Source organism: Petaurus breviceps, unplaced genomic scaffold, assembly GCF_028583685.1.
Source record: "Petaurus breviceps papuanus isolate PSGF00001 unplaced genomic scaffold, PetGlider_PUasm1.0 90504, whole genome shotgun sequence".
NCBI lineage: Eukaryota > Metazoa > Chordata > Mammalia > Diprotodontia > Petauridae > Petaurus > Petaurus breviceps.
Window position 1 is genome coordinate 4,209,748 of NW_027187266.1, and position 20,022 is coordinate 4,229,769.

Genomic DNA, 20,022 nt, shown 5'->3' on the forward strand with positions numbered 1-20,022 from the left:
CAGGTACTGTACTAAGTACTGGGCATACAAAAAGAAGCAAAAGACAGCCCCAAACAGCCTATAATCTAGTGGGAGAGACAATATGTAAACAAATATATACAAAGCAAGCTATATACAGGATAAATAGAAGTTGCTAAAAAGGGAAAACACTGGAAATAAGAGGGTTATCGAGGCTTCCTGTAGAAGGTGGGGTTTTAGATGAGACTTAAAGGAAGTTAGGGAGATCAGTAGGTAGAGTACAAGAGGGAGCACATTCTATGCATGTGAGACAGCCAGAGAAAATGTCCACAGCTGAGAGATGGAGTCCCTGGTTTTCAGAATAATCAGGAGGCCAGTGTTGCTGGATCGAAGAGTTCATGTTGAAGAGTAAGGCGTAAGAAAACTGGAAAGTTATGAGGGGGATAGGTAATGGAGAGTTTTGAATGCTAAGCAGAGCATTTTGTATTTTCTCCTAGACACAATAGAAAATCAGTGGAGTAGTTTGCTTTCATGATCAGACTTGGGTTTTAGAAAAATCGCTTTAGTGGCTGGATGGAGGATGGATTGGAATGGGAAGAGACTTGAGGAAGACAGACCCACCACCAGACTATTGCAATAGTCTAGACCTGAGGTGATGAGGGCTTGCACTAGAGTGGTGCAATATCAGAGTATAAGAGTAGATAAGTATATATAGTATATATAATATATAGTATAATATGGTATATAATTATATATGTAATATATGTATTATATTATATATATAGTGTGTATATATATATATGTAGATAGTATCAGAGGAGATAAGGGGCTATTGCAAAGAGATATTGCAAAGGTGAAATTGACAAGCCTAGGCAACAACTCAGATGTTGGAAGTAAGAGATAATGGGAAATTGAGAATGGCTACTAGGTTGTGAGCCTGAAGGACTGGGAGAATGGTGTTATTTTCCACAATAATAGGGAAGGTGGGAGGAAAGAGTGTAGAGAAAAATATAATGAGTTCAGTTTTGGACATACTGAGTTTAAGATGTTTCCTTGACACCAGGTTTGAGATGTCCAAGAGGCAGTTGGAGATGGAAGACTGGAGTTCATCAGAGATTGGGGGAGGAAAGGTAGATCTGAGAATCATCAGCATTAAGATGATAATTAAATCCATGGGAGCTGATGAGATCATTCAATGAAATAGTTCAGAAAGAGAAGAGAAGTGGGGCCAGGACAAAACCTTGAGGGGCACCTATGGTTAAGTGATATGATCTGGAGAAGGATGCAGAAAAGATTATGGAATAGTTAGATAGGGGAAAAACCAGGTGATAGTAGTGTCCTGAAAACCTAGAGAGAAGAGATTATAAAGGAGGAATCATCAACAGTGTCAAAGGCTAATGGGGAGTCAAAGAAAATGAGGATTGAGAAAAGGCCATTGGATTTGGCAACTAAGAGATCATTAGTAATTTTGGAGAGACCAGTTTTGGTGGAATGATAAGGTCAGAAGTCAGATTGTAAGGGGTTAAGAAAAGAGTGAGAGGGAGCAGCTGGTTGGCTCAGTAAATAGAGCACTAGCCCTGGAGTCAGGAGGACCTCAGTTCAAATGCAGCCTCAGACACTTAACACAAAACTAGCCATGTGACCTTGGGCAAGTCACTTAGCCCCAATTGCCCTACCTTCCCCCCTCCAATAAAGCAAAAAAAAAAAAAAGAGTGAGAGGAAAGTGGAGGCATCTATCGTAGATGGGATTTTAGAGGAATTTAGATACAAAGGGGAGAAGAGAAATAGGATGATATTTAACAGGGATGAAAAGATCAAGAGAGGGATTTTTTTCAAGATAGGCAAGACATAGGCATGTTTGCAGGCAGAAGGAAATGAGCTAGTGGAAAGGGAGGGATTGAAAATAAGTGAAAGACTGTGGGTGACAGAGGGGACCTTCTGTTGGAGGAGATGGGATGAAATGGGATCTCTTGAACAAGTAGAAAGATTAGCCTTAGTAAGGAGAGAGGTCACTTAATCAGTTAAAACATGGATGAAGGAGGAGAAAGTGGCAGGTCACCTGAGTGATAGGAGAGGAAGAAGAGAAAAAGGGAATTCACAGTGAATGGCCTCAGTTGTTTTTGTAAAATATGAGGCAAGGTTGTCGACTCCTCCATTATTCTTTGCCTAAACTTGGGCATTTTTGTATAGATAATCAAGGACATAGGTTTTATTGCTGGCTCTTTTCTTGAATTTTGTCTCCTGTGAATTTCTTGGCATTTTCAGCTCTTTTCTTCTTTCTTTGTGACTCTCTGGTAACTAGCAGGGGATATTTGTAAGCAATGTATCCTTCCCTCATTCTTGTTAGTCTAAATTTCTTTTGACTGGATTCACTAGATTCATGACAAATTCATTCTTATTAACCTTTGTTAGGTGTGTCTGTTCCAGAGGAATCTGCCAGACATATATGCTAAGCCATGGTTCAGAAATCTGTCCAACCATCCCTCTCTATATGTGTGGGTGCTGCAAGAAATGGAGCTTTGCATATTAAGCCACAAATTCTGGTTTATTTTAAATTTGGGCTAGAAACTTCCACGTGTGCTATTTCAAAACTAATGGAAACTCTTTTTTGTCGTCTATGTAGAAAGTCAGCTGACTTGAATTAAAACTCTTTTCTAATTCACACTAGCAACATTGTGTAAAAATACTCTTATTGGCCTAGTCATACCAGATCTTAACTTGTATTATAAAGCAACAATCATCAGCCATTAGTACTGGCTAAGAAATACAGGGATAGATCAGTGGACTAGGTTAGGTACACAAAGCACAGCAGTAAATTATTATAGCAATCTACTGTTTGATAAACCCAAAGACCCCAGCTTATGGGATAAGAACTCACTGTTTGACAAAAACTGCTGGGAAAACTGGAAAATAGTATGGCAGAAACTGGGCATAAAGCAACGTCTGACACCATATACCAGAATAAAGTCCAAATGGATATATGATCTAGGTATAAAGGCTGACACTATAAACAAATTAAGGGAGCAAGGAATAGTTTATACGTCATATTTGTGGAGAATGGAGGAATTTGTGACCAAACAAGAGATAGAGAATATTATGAAATCCAAAATGGATAATTTTGTTTACATTAAATTGAAAGTTTTTGCATAAACAAAGCCAATGCAACCAAGATTAGGAGGGAAGTAGAAAACTGGGAAAGAATTTTTACAACTAATATCTCTGATAAAGGCCTCATTTCTAAAATATAGAGAATTGGGTCAAATTTACAAGAATATAAATCATTTCCCAATTGAGAAGAGTTCAAAGGATATGAACAGGCAGTTTTCTGAGGAAAAAAAATAAAGCTATCTATTGTCATATGAAAAAAATGCTCTAAATCACTATTGATTGGAGAGATCCAATTAAAACAACTCTGAGGTACCATATCACACCTATCAAATTGGGTAACATGGCAAAGCAGGAAAATGATAAATGTTGGAGAAGATGTTGGAATGTTGAAATACTAATTCAGTTTTTGATGGAGCTGTGAACTGATTCAAGAATTCTGGAGAACAATTTGGAGCTCTGCCCAAAGTGCTATAAAAATGTATATAACCTTTCACCCAGCAATACCATTTCTAGGGTTGTATCCCAAAGGGATCATAAAAATGGGAAAAGGACCCACATGTACAAAAATATTTATAGCAGCTCTCTTTGTGATGGTCAAGAACTGGAAATTAAGGGAATGCCCATCAATTGGGGATTGGCTAAACAAGTTATGGTATATACGAATGTAACAGAATACTATTGTGGTATAAGAAATGAAGAACAGGTGGACTTCAGAAAAACTTGGAAAAACTTATATGACCTGATGCTTAGTGAGGGGAGCAGAACTAGGAAAACATTGTACATGTTAACAGCCATAATGTGTGAGGACTGATTTTGATAGACTTAGCCCTTCTCAGTGATGCAAGGATCTAATACAATTCCAAAGGACTCACGATAGAAAATGTCCATCCAGAGAAAGAATTATGGACCCTGAATTCAGATTGAAGCAGACTATTTTCTTTTTTGTTTTGCTTTATTTTGTTTTTTTTTCTTTCTCATGTTTTTTTCCATTCATTATAATTCTTCTATGTAACATGACTGATATGAAAATGTGTTTAATAGGAATTTATATGTAGAAACTATCAGATTGCAGACTGTCTTGGGGAGGGAGGAGGAGAAAATTTAAAACTTACGGAAGTGAATGTTGAAAACTAAAATAAATAATTTAATAAATTGGGGAAAATACTCTTATTGATTGGAGAAACCTAGAAACATCTTCAGAACTTTTATTACATTATTGTGTATCCTTTTGATATTAAACTAATTCTTAAATTGTTTGATACTTTCAAAGATCTATGATTTCACTTGTGTAAGTATGCTTTCTATCCACATAGATTTTAAAACCTCTTCTGCAAATCCTCTACACCTCTGGTCCAGTTTTTTTTCCCCCACTTCTTTTTTCAACCAATCTTTCACAGAATCCCCCTATCACAGAATTTTTGAATTGGGAGGGAACTCAGATGCCATCTATTCCCATGTGTACCTGAACAGGAATCCTATCTACCCAACATACCAAACATGTATTCAGCATTCACTTAAAAATCAGGAGTAATGAATGCCTCTACTGTCTCCCTTTGAATTTAGCAAAGTGTTTGGCACACAATGGGTCCTCAATGAAAATGTATTAAATTGGATTGATTCTAATCGGTGGGCCTATAAAGAACCTTAGATATTAAATTATCTGATCCTCTCATTTCACAGAAAAGGAAAGTGAGTCCCAAAGATAGGGAAAGATTTGCCTAAGGTGATATCTTGAGTTGATACTTGAACCAGAAAGCGAACTCACGTTTCCTGACTCCACAGCAATAGTATTCCATTATAGGGAGGGTTTAGCTATTGGGGAACTGATCTTAGAGTCCTAAGATGTGATACTCAAGTAACTCATCCACTCCAAGCCATTCATTTTGGAGAAGAGGATTTGAGCCCCTGTCTTCTGATTTTAGAATCCATTGCTTTTCCTTTAAACTCCATGATGCTATTCTATCAGGTGAGGGTTTTTGAAATTGCATGTTATTTTATAAAGTAATAAAATTTAACAAGTTAACTTTGTCTCCCTATAACAGTAGCTGGTACTAGTGTCATTTATTATCCCTATTTTATAGAGGAACATACTGAAGTTCAGTGATACAAACTGACTTACCCAAGACACGTAACTGGTGCTAGGGTTGGAGTTTGACCCTAAGTTTCTCCTGACTCCATATCCAGTCAGTAGTCTTCCTATGATACCGCATTTCTTTTTTAAAAAAGGAAAATGTCTTGCTTGCGGCTAAGGATTCTATCTCTAAATCTTGAATGGTCTTCTGATTCCGTTGTTGTTGTGTTCAGTTGTTTCAGTCATATCTGACTTTGTTGGCCCCATTTGGGGTTTTCTTGAAGAAGGTACTGGAGTGGGTTGGTATTTCCTTCTGCAGCTCATTTTACAGATGAGGAAACTGAGGCAAACAAGCCAGAGTCCCACAGCTAATAAGTGTCTGAGGTCAGATTTGAACTCATGAAGATGAGTCTTCTTGACTCCAGGTCTGGCACTCTCTACTACACCATCACTCTCCATGTTCTATCAGTATGTCTTTGTTTTTACTCTATGGAACATCATGCTTCTCTCAGGATAAGGTGATCACCTGAAATCTTATACGGATTGACTCAGCTTTTGATTATCTCTACCTTCTCAGATCCCTCAGTTTCCTCTCCTTCTGATTGGAGGTCTAAAGGGAAGAATAATCTCTTCAAAACTTCCTTTGTAGTGAACTCAGAACTTTCCAAGTGATTCTCCATTTTCTATAAGCAGCTCTGCTTGGTTTAGATACCACAGAACACTGTGCCCTGACTATCTGTTTCAGTTTCCTTTTGTGTATTCTATTTCCCTACTAGACTTTAAAGCTCCTTGAGGGTAGGGGCTATTTTTCTTTTTCTTCTTTTTAATCCCCAGAACCTAGCACAATACTTTGCACATGACAAATGTCTATAACAAATGTTTACTGATTGATTATTGTACTGTATGGTATATTATTTGATTATCTTAGAAGTGAAGACTTTATATTCCTAACCCCAGCTTACATTGGGAAAATGAACAAAGGCTCTACCCTCTGTACTGGAGGCCTCCTTTTATTTATTCTTTTGGTATCTCTGGAGTACTGTTACAAAATTATGATTATTTATCTATCATCTTGGAATTCTCTGCATGTAATCAACCTACCTCTGGACCTTGATTATGCCCTTGAAAAATTCTTTTTCCACAAATTTCTTCACAGAAACCAGAACATTTTTCATAGAATTTTGTTTTGTTTTGACCAGAAGTTAGTTGTGGAGTGGCAGCATTGAGTAGTAGAAGTCTTGACTTAGAGTCAGTAAGTTCTGGTTAAAGTACTGATTCTGATTCATGCTAGTTGTATGATTGTGGGCAAGACACTTAGCACCTCAGGGTCCATTGAGATCTCTGATTTTAAGTTTCAGATTCAGTCAGGTAAAGCATAACATGAGTATATAAAGTACATAAAGAAGGTAAGGCATAACATGATTCTCATGATTTTTTGTCCATGTATGAAAAGACAAAAAAACCACACAGCAAAACCGCTGGTCACTCCTTTCTCTTTAATGTACCTATACTAAAGAGACATTGTATTTCTTGTGAGAAATAGTCTTTCTTGTACAGATGACATCCCTTCCTGAAAATTATCATTGGAAAGAAATTTCAAATATCTTAATATAATGAGTATGATATATGTCAATTTTATTTAAAACATGTAAGTTTCAGGACATGCAATTTGAATCAGTTAGCTCTGTTGGTTTTTTTAATAAGATGTATAGAAGTCCTTATTTACTATTGCCTTGGAAACAGAGATACTCTGACATTTTGGTTGATCTCATTTTCCTGGATAGGTAGGATTAAAAATACTATGCACTAACATCAATTTTTATTTATTTAAAATATTTAAATTTTAACTGTTGAAAAAGCACCAAAAATAAATGTTTAAAAAGACTAAAAGCAAAGCAGGTTTATAAAACTAAGTCCCACAAATCAGATTGTATCATAATTTTTATGCACTGTGGTTATCTTTTACCCATCTATAGCAAAAGATTTTGATTATTTAGCATTTAGTTCATTTATATCATAATCACATCTGATTTGGTAATATCTTCTAATAATTGATAACATCAAGTTGTCTTTGTCTATGGCTTATCAAAATAATTCCAAGGTAAAATACGGTAATATGACTTTAATGTCTTACATACTATATTTTCCCCTTCTTCATTTCCAGGATTCCACTATTGTTACTCCAATTATTCTGAGGACTGATCCACAAGGATTTTTCTTTTATTGGACAGATCAAAATAAGGTAAGATATGTAATACCTTCTTCTAAATCTGGAGTTTGTCAATTGATGGAACACTTTTTAAGATGTTCCGAGTCTTTGTAAAATCCACATGTGTATATAGACTGGATGGCATCTTAATCTGTTGATGTTGTTCTGATTTTGAATAATACTCTTAGTCTTTGTTACTTATTATGCAGGGGGAAATGTTAAAACATTTTAGAAGTAAAGATTTAAAAACCTGTTGAGGAAGCAGAATGGTTGATTAGAGTTTGGATTCTGAATTTAAATCCAAACTCTGTACTTGTATATAAAATAGATGTACTCCTATAAATCTTTGCATTTTTCTCTGGTTGAATTTTCTACTAGAAAAGACTAGGTGGAAGGATGCCACATATTTATCAAAATGACTATATAATGTACTATTTTGATGAGTGCTCTATTAATACTTTTTTATTTATATGTCTATAGGACTATCAACATATCAATCTGTTTAAATTAGGTTTTATTCCTACTATTGCATACTGATTCCTTCTTCCATAGCATCTCCCTCCCATCTCTAACCTAAAGAGTGGAATAACTACAGGGGATATGAACTACCTCAGGAGGTTTGCCACTCCAGACACTAGGCAAACCAACATTAATGAAAATGCCCTTGAGTGACACCTTTCTCTCCTCCTTTCTTCTTTATTAAATTATCCTGCTGGATAATAAGAACTTGACTTTGGTAATTTGTTCAAGTGAGCCAATATAGGAAATGCTTCATGCACTTTCATCAAATAAAGTGCATGTTTCATTTTGTCTCTAGCAGGAACCTTCAAAAAACCTTCTAACAAAACATTTATCTTTGCTTTTGTACTCTGAGTTTAGGACTAATTATTCACATACATTGTAAAATAGTTCATTAAAGATAATCCATACTGAATTAAACAAACTTGAACTGACACATTACTATTATTTAGGTTTGGCAGCCAATTATGCAGTATGACAATTATAGCAACCCCACTCAGGATAATTCTTCAGATCCTACTATAATTTGCTCAAGGGACTCTGGGAGGAACCTGTAGGGGCTGACTTTCTAATATCATGCTTCTAAGCCCCCACAAGCAAATCAATTAGCAAATACTTTTTACAAAGTTATTTACTCATGTTATAGTTAACAGAAACAATTTTCATATGTTAAGTATGGGGTATATTCTCCTAGAGTTTTATACAAGACCCATTGAGAGAAGAGGCACAAATTAAAGTTTAAAAACAGTGAGGAACTTATGCAGAGAACACATATGGCAAAGGGGTAATAACTCTTGATTATTGGAAATTATTTTCTTTCTTAGTACAGACTTCATGAAGTTCTTTCTTTTGGGTTACAAGTGTCAGTACTCTTGCAGGGTACATTGCCGTACTTTTCTCTATCATGGGAGGTCACACTCCCTGAAGTGACTATTCTTCCCAGATAGTTATGTGGTTTCTTACTGGTTCTATCTCTCTTATCTTATCAAGAGTCACTGCTAATGATTTAGACTCTCTAATAATATGAGCAGTAGTGTAGAAGGTTGAGAGAGAAATACTCCCTTCTCTCCACACCAACCCCCCCCCCCACATCCATCCACCAAAAGACATTCATTCCCTGGGGATTTGACTCTAACCTCTGATTTGGAACTCTCTCAACACTGCTCATTGCTTAACTAACTGACTGAATGGGTTTACTCTTTACTGTTTTTATTTACAGTGTAAGATGTGTTATTTGGTCTTCTCAATAAGATGTTTCCTGTGTACCAGATCTGCCTTTCATCCAGTGGTCAAAACCCTATAATCCTCTTTAATTGATTATGTTTTGATTGACTCATTCAATCCAATATCTGAGGCTTTTGTGATTGTGTTAATTGAGATCAGGGTAGAAAGTCACTCTTGAACAAGAATATTCAAATAAATTGCCTGTTATCATAGGTGTTAATTCCTTTTGTCCTACATTTTATTTTACACTGAGGAAAAAAACTTGACAAACTCTCTGTATACATAGAGATTACTGTCATAGGAAGAGAGCTAGTTGAAGAGTAGGGCAGGAGTAATGGGAGAGTCAAATAGATCAGAATTCAGGTGTAATAATTAAACTATTGTCACAGTTACACAGTGAATTGGACAATGTCCCAGTATTATTTCCTTTATCCAACCCCACCCCCCAATAAATCTTATTGACTTTTTCGCCTTCCTCACATGCTATAACTACTACCCTCCATGTATGGGCTTAATTCAACCTAAATTTGTGAAAGATGGAGAGAAAATTACTCTGATTTATCATGTCCTTTGAGAAGGGCTACAACAGTTGTTTGCAGGTTGAATCTTAGCCCTGAGTTCATTCTCAGTGCAGAGGTTCAGATCCAATATATATATATATATATATATATACACATACATACATACATACATACATACATATATATATATATATCTGTGCTGGTATTAACATGAACAATTTTCTTATCTGGATTCATTGAAGGTTAAGCTGTTCATGAGCAAAGATATTTTCAATGCCTCCAAGAATGGCATTCTTTCAACTGTGTGATCATGAAAATAGGTAAAGAAAGAGTATGGAGTTATGGTCTGGATATAATTCACTTAAAGATCATTTTGGTTTTGGGATTGTGGAATTGCCCTGGGATGAGGTTGGAGGATGAGACTCTGTGGGATACCAATTACTAGCAATGCTTCTTGGCTACCAAATCTGGTTTGAAGAAATAGTTTTCTGAATTCAGTGATTTGCTACATTTATGACCTCTAGTGCATGCATTTATTGTTTGATAAAAAACAAAACAATAACCAAAGTTTATTATTTGGTTTTTAGATATTTTTGGCTTTGACATTCCCTTGCATTTCCTACTGTTATGTGTAAAACAATGGCTTGGAGGAGTTCTATTTTTAAAAGCTATTTTTAGAACTGTTATAGCCATATTCATGAAAAATGTATTTATAATGCCCAGAGCATTTTTAAAGGTTGGGTATTTGTAAAAGAGACTTAAGTGTCAGTTTGATTTTTCAACTTGTAAATCAAGTTTCTATAAAAGCAACAGAAGGGATTTTGAGTCATTAATAATTCATGGCACCTCAGTTAAGCTCTAAGACCTATCCTAAAGGTTTCTTTGCCCAATAAAGAGTTTGGGAAAAAATGCTTTCTGCCTTATCTCTATTGTTATGTTAATTCAACATTCTGAATGGTGTTTATTCCAAAAATACAGATTTATTTAGTTTTTGGAAATGAGAGTGATGGTAGGAATATATTATTTCAATTCTCTGTATTCTTTCTCTCCTCATAATCCAGTAATGATGTGCATGATTAATTGAAAGCAAAAATACAGTCATAATTTCATTACAATGCTATATGACGTCACTTTACAAATCGTTTGCACGTCGTTTACTGCAGAAAGTGTGTTGTATTTCTCACTATTGAAATATAAATTGTTCATTCAACTACTAGTTTTAATGTTTTATTTTTAGTCAATGGTCATATATTTTTGAATCCAAAAGATAGAAGATTAAAGAAAAAAAGAGAGTAAAACCACCTATATTCTGTTAGGCTTCTTTCTTTGGCTTTAAGCCCAGTCCTGGAACAGAAAGAATAATGCACTGAATTCTGGGAGATGGACTCCTATAAATGATGCATTAAGTCATGAAGTAAGTAGATGCCAAAATAAAATGGTGGGCATATGCCACTCCAAGTATTTAAACAAAATCCCATGAAAACACATGGCATAACTATAATGATGATATCAGTATTTAGGCTTTCTTCTTTAAAGTGACATTCGAGAATTTCTTGTTTGGCATCAATTGCATATAATAATTTAAATATATCTCAGAGAGAAAAAGGCATTCCTAGATTTTTTTTACCTGTTCTGGTAACATTTTGTTTTTGAATTGTTTTTATATCTGTTTCAGGAACTGAAGAAAACTCATAATTTCATTTTGCCCCTTTTTTTCTGTCATCCTATTTTTATTTTATTTTTGTTGAAGGAGCATCTATTTTCTTCAGGTTTTGGTTTCCTAACCTCTGCAATCTTATTATTTAACAACACCTCAGACACAGCCTGTTTTCAGTAATACAGCCCAGTGACTCTGGGCTGCCCTGTGGCAAAGATTCCCTTCCACAAGAGCTTATTCTTCTTCAGCAGTGGGAAATTACTCAGCAGCTGCCTGAATGGTTTATTCTTGTCTCTTCTATCATTTCAGAGAAGGTATACTGCACAGAAAATACATTGTTGCTTCTCAGTTAACCAAAGTGGTAGTGGACTCCAGGGCACCAATTATGCTTTTGACTCACTCTACTGAAGGGTAACTGTGGGGAACCCTTGGCAGGGAATTTAAACCAGTCACTTTCTATGATTAGTATGGGCCTCTATACCTTTCCAACACTCTGAGAACATCTCAGGTGCCACCTCCTACTTGAAGCCTTTATGGGTAGCTCAAATTAAAAGTATTCTTTTTTTTTTCGAGGGGGGAAGGCAGGGCAATTGGGGTTAAATGACTTGCCCAAGGTCACATGGCTAGTAAGTGTTAAGTGTCTGAGTCTGGATTTGAACTCAGGCCCTCCTGACTCCAGGGTGGGTGCTTTATTCACTGTGTCACCTATCTGCCCCCAATTATAAGAATTATTTCTCTTCTAAAATTATTTATATAGCTTTGTGTGTGTGTGTCTCTCTCTCTCTCTCTCTCTCTCTCTCTCTCTCTATATATATATATATATATATATATATATATATATATATGCATACATTGCAGTCCTTAATTATGTATATCTTGTATCACCTAAAATATAATGCAAGCTCTTTGAGGGAAAGGGCTGCTTCATTTTTGTCTTTGAATATCTCCCCAGCACCTAGCATAGTGGCTGGCACATGAAAGAACTGAACAATCTTACATTTCCAGTATAGAAATGGCAGGAAGCATAGGAGGGATCACAGAAGGCGATTGGTTTAGGAATTCACGTCCAGAATTCCTGAACGAATTTTGCACTACATATATCCACTGGTAAAATTCTGAAAGGGTAGATGACTGTAAAGGAAGGAAAAGAAAAGGAAAGTAGTGATAACCCTGTGGGATTAATTTCACAGCCAACAACATTGGTAATCACAGTGACATTTTCAAAGGGCTTTATAAAGCACATTATAGGCATTATCTCATTTGATCCCTATGTCAATACAGTGAGATAAATAGTGCAGGTAGTAACCTCATTATATAGATAGGGAAACTGAGACTCCTCTGCAGTTTAGTGATTCTTTCATGTTCATGGTTTATTTATATAAACCTCATATCTAAAATAGTAGAAAGGTCCTTCCAAAAAGGATTCTTTTATTTCAATATTTATTTCACATAAAAGCTGAAGAAGATTCTTATTTGTAAGATATTGATTATAGAAAATTGGATTTAGTAGGTACCACATAGCACAGGAATATTTAAAAGGCTGCATGCATGAGCTCTTAAAAAGTCTAGTGCTTTTATTTTGGAGATACGCCATGTTGGCAGCTGACACCAATGCAGGAAACGTCAGCCAAGCAAACTACTTTAAGAATAGCAAGAACCATAACAAGAATGTTTCTGCCTAACGATTCTTGAGTGGAGTTAAAGAAGAGGAGAGGTCAGAATTAAAGAGATTAGGAACATCTATCAAGTTAGAAAATGGAACAAAATAGATGTTTGTCTTGCAACTCTTTGCCCTTGCCTCAATGCCAAGGATGGTGTAAAAATAAAAATAGATTCCATTGGTATAATGTTTTCTTTTCTCCCTAGCTGCTCCCAACATGGAGTCCAGGGAACTAAGATAGATCTTTCCCTGGATCTCTAACTCTAGAGAATTGGCACTAGATAAGTATTTCTTAATAGAAATGGGAAGAGAACAGGCATACTATATGGGAGGAACCCCTTATTTTCTATATTACTATCAACTAATATCCTAGATCTTCAAATATAGCAATAGGTATCTAAGCTACAAATAAATGACAATATGATTCATACCCTAATAATACTTTTCTTACACTTAATTTATACATTTAATTCTTTGGTTGTTTTATGCAAGTTTTTTAACTTTCTCCTCTATATTCTAAGTTACTTGAGAACTGGGTATATTTTGTTTTTCTTTATAGCTACTGTAGTCCTTGCTTTGAACATATTAACTGCTCCACAATTTACTGAATTTGATGCAAAAAATTGTTGCTAATTCTCTGAAGAAGACACTACATAATATAACCTAGATTTTCCACTTAGAACCTGAATAATTTTTCATAAATATTTTTCTTTAAATATTGTAGAACATTTTATGTGACTCATGGTGTGATATCTGTCAGAATAAGTACATAAACTCTGAGAGTCCAAAAATATTTTGAATTGAGATGTCAATGAAATCCTTTATGCTAGAATCTTGGGGGTGGGGTGGGGAAATGGCCTTCAGAATAAAGTGCTTTAAAACATATTCCAATAACAATAGTGGATCTCAGTTTTCATTTCTTTCCCCCTTCAGGAGGCCTGAAAATATCTTTCTCTGATTTTGCTTGTAGAAATATTGGGGAGCAGCAATAGTGTTGAACACAGTATTTAAAGGAGAGATGTGGCCACTTAAAATTATGATTACAGCTTGCCAATTGAAATTCTATGAGGTAGCTAGGTGGTGAAATAGAAGGGGCACTGGGCTTGGAGTCAGGAAGATCTAAGTTCAAATTTGGCTTCAGATCTTTACTAGATGTATGACCTTGGGAAAGTAACTTAATCTTTTTTTTCCCCTCAGTATCCTCAACTATAAAATGGGGGTAATAGTAGCCACTATCTCCTGGGGTTTAAGTAAAGATTAGATGAGATAATACTTGCAAAAATAATATTGGAACACAGTAGGTGTTTAATAAATACATTTCCTTTTTCCCTTCCAGTGAGACAGAGAAATTTCCATTACCTTCACACAATGGATAAAACAATAATTTGAAACAAAGTATTGGGACTAGAAGGGTTCCTAAACATTCTTTAGTTCTAATCTATCATCATGGAAAGAAACTGAGGATATGAATTTTTTCATTTTTTTATCCGTGTCCTCGGGCAGCTAGGTGGGACAGTGAATAGAGCACCAGCCCTGGAGTCAGGAGGATCAGAGTTCAAATTTGACCTCAGACACTTAATACACCTACTAGCTATGTGACCTTGGGCAAGTCACTTAACCCAAATTGCTCTGCCTTCCCCCCTCCAAAAAGCAAAACAAACAAAAACAAAATATATACATATCTCTATCCTCAGCACCAAACAGTGTCTAGCACATAGTAGTGTAGCAGCAAGCACCCCAAGCGTCCCCAGGGTGGCTGCCAATACAGGTTCTTGGATCTACTTTGATAAAGGAAAGCAACTCAAAATGGGTTAACAAGCTTACTTTAATCAGTCAAACATATATCATTTACCTAGTTCAGGGGAAAAAGGTCAGCACCCCGAACTTCAGAGTATACAGACAGAATTATCAAGACAGAGATAGAATTATCAAGATCGAGTAGACAGATTTCCAAACTGTCCAACCATATCAAATCAACATCTGGGTTTTTCAAAGCTGGGGGGCTCTCAACAATGGCTTCCCAGAGTCTCATCTGATCAAATCACATAACACTTCTCAAAGTGAGCCCCAAAACAAAGCCTCAAATCAGGGTTTATATAGCCTTCTCCTGGCTCAGAGAATGTAACAACCTTTTGGACCCACTGGCCAATCAAAAAGTATCTACTGAAAAACAAGCCTCCCACCCCAGGCTCCAGGTGCACTTTAGCCTAGGGGCAGGGAAGATCTTTAAATTTGCATTTCCATTACATTTGGCCCCAAGATCTTTCATGCCCATAGCATTGTCAATTTTGAATTAGCACTAAACATCTCTTAGGTCACATTTTCAAGATCCAGAACTAAAGTTACTAAAGTGGCCACTGGGCCTTAAACAAACACAAAGTACATTGCATTATCACCTCAATTTAAAACAAGATTCCAAATAAAGTTCTCTTGGGCAGAGGGGGGTGTCCTCCTCACACAGCTCCAGCCCCTGCTTCCAAGTACAGAGAGGGGGCTGGGCAACAAAACCAACAAGGTGGGGTTCTTAGGGGTCCAAGGCACTTCATCCCACACACCATAGTCACAAGTCCATCCTTCCCCTGGGTCCCAAACTGTGGGATGCAGCAAGGAAACACATTCATTGCCCCTGCTTTGCTGCTCAGTTCTTATCTTTTCCTGTAGCTTAATTCCAAACTCCTGGGTTCCTTCTCCTCCCACAGGTGGCAGCTGCTCCTGGCTTCTGCCCAGGTCCTGATGCAGGCAGCTCACCATTCCTGCTCTCAGCTCAGTGAAGTCAGTATGCAGGCCATTCTTCTCTCCTGTTCCATGGCTCCGTAGAATCACAGCTACCATAACTGGGAAACAAACAATTATCCCAGTCCCCATACTTTCCTTTTACTCTGCAGATCCTGTTCTTGATGCCATTTTGTAGCAGCAAGCACCCCAGCGTCCCCAGGGTGGCTGCCAATACAGGTTCTTGGATCTACTTTGATAAAGGAAAGCAACTCAAAATGGGTTAACAAGCTTACTTTAATCAGTCAAACATATATCATTTACCTAGTTCAGGGGAAAAAGGTCAGCACCCCGAACTTCAGAGTATACAGACAGAATTATCAAGACAGAGATAAAATTATCAAGATCGAGTAGACAGATTTCCAAACTGTTCAACCATTACATCCATACCAAATCAACATCTGGGTTTTTGAAAGCCAGGGAGGCTCTCAACAACAGCTTCCCAGAATCTCATCTGATCAAATCACAGAACACTTCTCAAAGTGAGGCCCAAAACAGAGCCTCAAATCAGGGTTTATATAGCCTGCTCCTGGCTCAGAGAATGTAACAACTTTCTGCACTCACTGGCCAATCAAAAAGTATCTACTGGAAAACAAGCCTTCCACCCCAGGTTCCAGGTACACTTTAGCCTAGGGGCAGGGAAGATCTTCAAAATTTACATTCCCATTACAAGTAGGCACTTAATAAATGCTTGTGGATTGATTGGTTATTTGAGGTGACAAAGGTAGCACAGCTGGAATTTGAACCCAGGTTCTTTTACTCCAAGCCCTGTGCTCTTTCTACTATATGCCATGTATTTAGGTATAGTATAGTGAAAGGAATCAAGCTAAAATACAATAACAAAAGAAATCAGGCCTTTACTTGCAAACACCATGGAATAGTCTATGATCAATTAAGATTTTCATAGAAATTCTTTGTTGTCATAACATTCTATGAGACAACTCTTATTTTAAGGAATTTTGCTTTACCATCATTGGCTTCCTTCAAAATCTTACCATTGCTAAGTCATTTTTGTCATTATTAGCACTTTATCATGGATTTTCTCTAGATGAGCAAAACCATGAAGATGCTACCAATGTTTTATTGCATGAATAATATTCTGACTCATTTTAGGTAAAAGACTCACTCTGAATCACATAATTTAAGTAGGAAGGCACATAATAAATTATTGAGTTCCACCCTTACCTAAACAGAAATTCCCTCTACAACATTTCTGAGAAAGTTACTTAGCCTCTATTTGAAGACCTCTATTGATGGAGAAGCAAAAAGCAGCCATGCTTGTTAAGGACCCAGTTCTGAAATCAACCTCTGAAATGTTGACCCCTTATTCCTAGTTTTGTCCCCTGGGGCCAAGCAGACTGAGTCTTTTCCCTCTTTCAAATAATAGTCCTTCACATGTGAGGAGGCATTTATCAAACCCTTCTTAAGACTTCTCTTCTCTGAGATAAACACTCTCAGTTCCTTAAACAGATGTTATTGTATGGTTCCGAATCCCCTCACAATCCAGGTCACACTCCTCTGGATGTGCTTCAGCTTGGCAATGTGTTTCCTAAAACTTATGTCCAGAACTAAGTACATGACTCCTAGTGTGATCTAATCAGGGTGGAGCATAATGAGGCTATTACCTCCTTACTCTGGTCACTTTGCTTCTATTAATAAAATCTAAGATTGGGTGAGCTTTTTTAGTTATCATGCCAAATTCTTGACTCATTTTGAACTTAAATTCACTAAGATCTCCAGGTCCTAAAGTGTTGTGTAGCCTTGTTTTCTTTATCCTGTACCTGTTAAGTTGATGTTTTTAATTGAAGTACCAATGAAAATTAACACCATAATTTAACAAAACATAATAGAAATTCACATTTTTGTGGTATGAAATTAACTGGGCATGGCAATTCTTAACTATCGCTTACATCACAGATTTAAAAAGTTTTTCCCTGACAAGGCCTGCAGAAACAAGCAGTGAATTTTTGAAATCTAAAAGGCATTTTTGAATGACCATTTTAATTGAACATTAATTAGCACAGGGCCTTCAACAAACTACATAAATTTTCTTTTTTACACTACTTTTTCCAGTGCATTTCTTTGTAATTTTTAAAGTTTAAAAATTTTAATTTTAAAGGGGAGAGGATAGAAGAAAAAGGGAAAAATAAATTTATTATATATTTAAAAGGAATAGCAAATTGTGCATAATACATGTGCAGTTTCATGTGTAATCATCTTTTTATTATTATACTATGTTATGGAAATGCTTGTTTTATTCCATAAATTAAAAACAAAATAAACAAAAATTCCAAAAAAAATTCATCAAAGTACTAAATGCATTTTAAAATACCCATAAAATGCAATTCTTCTTCTAATGTTTAATTCTGTGTTATGGGGGAAAACAATTTAGTGTATTTCAGAGTATTGTTTTATGTAAGTATTTTCAAAGTATTTTGTATGGTAAGATATCATCTTTTCAAAGAAAAAATTTAAAATCTCTCTTAAATTTCAATAAGAAAGTCATCATGACTTAGTAGATAAAAGTATTGGAATCCAGAAAACCTGGCTTCAGATCCCATGTCTTATATTTAATAGTTACATGACCATAGATAAATTACCTTTTCACTCAGAAGCTCAAGGTACTCTGTACAGTACATCTATGAAGTTATAGACATTTTGCGGATCTGCAGAAGGGATTTCCTGTACCTGCAAATCATAACTCCTTGACAAATTGATGGAAATAAAATATCAACAACAACAACAAAGTACTTTTGTTCTATGATAGATGGCATAGAATACTGGACTTGGAGTCAGGAAGACCTGAATTCAAAATCAGCTTCAGATACTTACTAGCTATGTGATCCTGGGCAAATCACTTAACCTCTCTTTGCCTCAGTTTCCTAAACTATAAAATAGCACGTAGCTCCTAGGTTTGTTGTGAGGATCCAGTGAGATGATATATATTTGCTTTTTGGAGGGGGGAAGGAAGGGCAATTGGGGTTAAATGACTTGCCCTATGTCACACGGTGAGTAAGTGTTAAGTATCTTAGTCTGAATTTAAACTCAGGTCCTCCTGACTTGAGGACTGGTGCTTTATTCACTGCATCACCTAGCTGCCCCAAGACGATATTCGTAAAGGGCATACTGCAGTGACTGGCACAATGCTATATTAATGCTTATTCCCTCCTATTCCCTTTTTCTTTGTACCAGTATTACTTTCGCTGACATTCATTGATGAGGACAGAAATAATGTTTGAAAGTCAAGTGAAAAAAATCCTAGACTATTATTTAAACGAAATGCTGTTTTCATGTCTGCTTAGCTTCTTCAATGATGTTTGGCCAAAAATCTTTAGAACTCTCATCCATTTAGGCAAGCAAAATATTTATTTATATAGTTTGTATTATTTGGGGATTAGTGTTAGAATAGTTCAAAATTTATTTTCTTCAAGGAAAAACTGATTAAAATAGTTTGCCATCAGTGTAAGCCTCTAGTGCTACCAGGGTAACTTCTCAATAACCCTTTTCACACGGAACCCTACCATGTAACAAAGAAAAACAGTAAAGGCAAACAGACTGTCCCAATAATAGCATCTGCCAGTGTATATAGCATTCAACACCTGTAATCTACCATTTATCTACAGAGAGGATGTATATATGTATATCATCATTGGTCTTCTAGAGCCAATATTATTTTTTAATATTTAATTTAATTCTGGTTTTAATGTTATTTTCATTTATTATATTGTATGTTTTTTGTTATCTTAATATTGTCCAAATAACCTACTCAGAAAAAATGAATATTATCTGATAGCAAAATTGAACTTTCTTAGGGTTGTTTTACCTGTATGTGAAACCAGGAGATGTGAAACTAATCCTTGGACTTATATTTCTTAGATGAGTGAACTTAAGAATAACACTTAAATTTTCTGGGTCTATTTCTTTAATTAAGAATTGGGGATGATAGCAATACTCAACAATATATGCTTATTGAAGGGTCATATGAGTATAGAGCTTGAAGGCATCTTAGATGTCATTTGGTCCAACTCTCTCATTTTACCTGTAATATGAGCGTATATAGTGTCATCAACCCTTGTAGTAGAACCCTTTGGCAGTTTGGTGAAGCCTATAGACCCCTTCTCAGAAAAATCTTTTTAAATCCATAAAATAAAATATAGGATTATGAAGGGAAATTATTACACTGAAATACAGTTATACACATCCATATATGAGTACATATACTTATATAATATATACATATATATATACACATATATATGTACATATATACCACCAAACACACACACACACACACACACACACACACACACACACACACACACA

General features: G+C 35.9%; 1 protein-coding gene across 1 annotated transcript in view; it reads left to right on the top strand.

Moving 5' to 3' along the window:
• The window catches only part of LOC138141882 (probable serine/threonine-protein kinase DDB_G0281745), a 44,148-nt gene that overhangs the window by 20,974 nt on the left and 3,152 nt on the right, over window positions 1–20,022 (top strand). The window contains exon 2 of the mRNA XM_069062768.1: window positions 7,302–7,379. The gene's annotated coding sequence lies outside the window, so the exon portion shown is untranslated. The remainder of the gene's footprint in view (window positions 1–7,301; window positions 7,380–20,022) is intronic.